A 2,500-nucleotide genomic window follows, 5' to 3' on the forward strand; every position below is an offset into this window, starting at 1 on the left:
TGGAATCTACTCCGATATATGCTTAATCCTATAGATAGATTAATGCATAATTGATTTTAAAAATGTATAAAAAAAGAGACACCGGGATCAATAAATAAAGGAAAATGAATAAATTGAAGAAATGAAATTGAAATAAATTGGGGAAATGATAAATGAATGAATAAGAATTACCAAATGAAATGAATTATCAAGACTGATGATGATGAAGATGATGATAAAACTCATTACAATCATCAGATTCATCATCATCTTCATATCACCACCATTATGATTTCCATGAAACCCTGAACCAAGAAACAACAACAACACAACACTCTATCTCCACAACCACAATAATAACCCCCTCTTTGTCTCGGTATTCTGTAGGATTTTTATCTCCCTCGCAGCATCCGGTTTAAGCAGGTGGACACTGTCAGCATGTGGCTTCTATGCTGCTGATGCTAAAGCTGTTTATGTTGTCACGTGCCTATGTGTGCGGTGGGAACAGCTGGTCTATGGGTAGTGAGTGGGGAGAGTGCGAGTTGAGTTAGGGAATGAGAGAATGAGGGAGAGAAAGAGAGAGCGAGAATGAGAGATAAGAGAGAGAGAGAGAAAGAAATAGAGATAAAGACAGAAAGAGAGAGAGAGAGAGAGAAAGACAAAAAAATAGAGAGAGAGAGAGAAAAGAGAAAAAAGAAGAGAGAGAGAGAGAGAGAAAGACAGAAACACAGAGAGAGAGAGAGAGAGAGAGAGAGAGAGAGAGATAAAGACAGAAACACAGAGAAAGAGAGAGAGAGAGAGATAAAGATAGATAGATAGATATAGAAAGAGAGAGAGAGAGAGAGAGAAAGCACGCAGGGGACATAAAAAAATACAAAACAGTAAAAAGATCCTACATCAGAGAATAGATAAAGACGATATACATCCCATAAAAAGACTGGACCAACAAGGCGTTTACATCCCGGTTTCCAAGGTATCAAAAGTAAACAGCGCAAATGTAAACAAACGAATTAGACCAATTCACACGGATTCGCATTTTATTTTATGGTAATGGAGAGAACTTTTGCTTTCGTCATCGTCCATTTTCTTTCGTTCTTTTTCGCTTACTGTTTCGTTTCCCTTCCTTTCAAATGTCTCATCTCTGTCTGTTTTGTGTGTGTGTGTGTGTGTGTGTGTGCGTGTGTGTGTGTGTGTGTGTGTTAGCCTTTCCAGATAACCATCTTTGTTTTGCTTGAGAAGCAAAGGAGAGGATAATAAACATACATATATATGTGTGTATATAGATAGATAGATAGATAGATAGATAGATAGATAGATAGATAGATAGATAGATAGATAGATAGATAGATAGATAGATAGATAGATATACATATATACATAATAGAGAGAGAGAGATAGCGAGGGAGGGAGGGAGATAGAGAGAGGGAGGGAGGGAGAGAGAGAGAGAGAGAGAGAGAGAGAGAGAGAGAGAGAGAGAGAGAGAGAGAGAGAGAGAGAGAATCAGAGAGAGAGAGAGCAAGAGAGAGACAGACAGACAGACAAAGAGATAGAGAGAGAGGGAGAGAAAGATAGATAGATAAATAGATAGATAGATAGATAGATAGATAGATAGAGAGAGAGAGAGAGAGAGAGAAACAGACAGACAGACAGACAGACAGACAGAGACCAACCTCCCCCCCCCTCCCTTCCAACCACCACAACACGAAAGCCCCGTCTGCGGTCGTTCCAATTCAACCAATGTTTAGCATACCAATAAAACTTAAAGAGAAACTCAGGTTGTCGTCCCTTCCTCCCTCCTCCACTCCCCCTTCTCCTCCCTCTTCTCCTCTTCTCTCCCTCCCCTCCCCCTCTTCTCTTCCTCCCCTCCCCCTGTTCTCTCTCTCCTCTCCCTCTCTCCCCCATTCTCCTCCCTCCCCCATTCTCCTCCCTCCCCCATTCTCCTCCTTCCCATTCTCCTTCCTCTTCTCTCCCTCCTCCATCTCTTCTCTCTCCCTCCCTCCTGCTCTTCTCTCTCTCTCCTCCCTCTCTTCCTCCTCCCCCATTCCCTCCCTCCTTCCCCCATTCTCCTCTTCTTCTCTTCTCCTCCTCTTCTTCTCTCCTCCTCTTCCTCCCTCTCTATTTCTTTCCCACTCCTTCCTCTTCTCTCCTCCCTCCTCTTCCTCCTCCCTCTCTTCTCCTCCCCATGCTCCTCCTCCTCTTCTCCCCCACTCTTCCCCTCTTCTCACCCTCCCCTCCCTTCTTCTCTCCTCTCCTCCTCCCTCTCTCTCCCTCCCCCATGCTCCTCCCTCTTTTCTCCCACTCCTTCCCCTCTTCTCTCCCTCCTCTCCCCTTCTCTCCCTCCCCTCCCCCTCTTCTCTCCCCCTTCCTACCTCCCATCCCACGCATGCACATATCTATGTATGTAAAGTCATATATTTTAATATATTCATAGATATATGTATACATGTTTGTGTGATGGAAAATGTGTATGCATAGAAGAGCATTCGTTTATACTTTTAGGAGTGTATGTACAGCTGTTCAT

This window comes from Penaeus vannamei, chromosome 9, assembly GCF_042767895.1.
Source record: "Penaeus vannamei isolate JL-2024 chromosome 9, ASM4276789v1, whole genome shotgun sequence".
NCBI classification, from domain to species: Eukaryota; Metazoa; Arthropoda; class Malacostraca; order Decapoda; family Penaeidae; genus Penaeus; species Penaeus vannamei.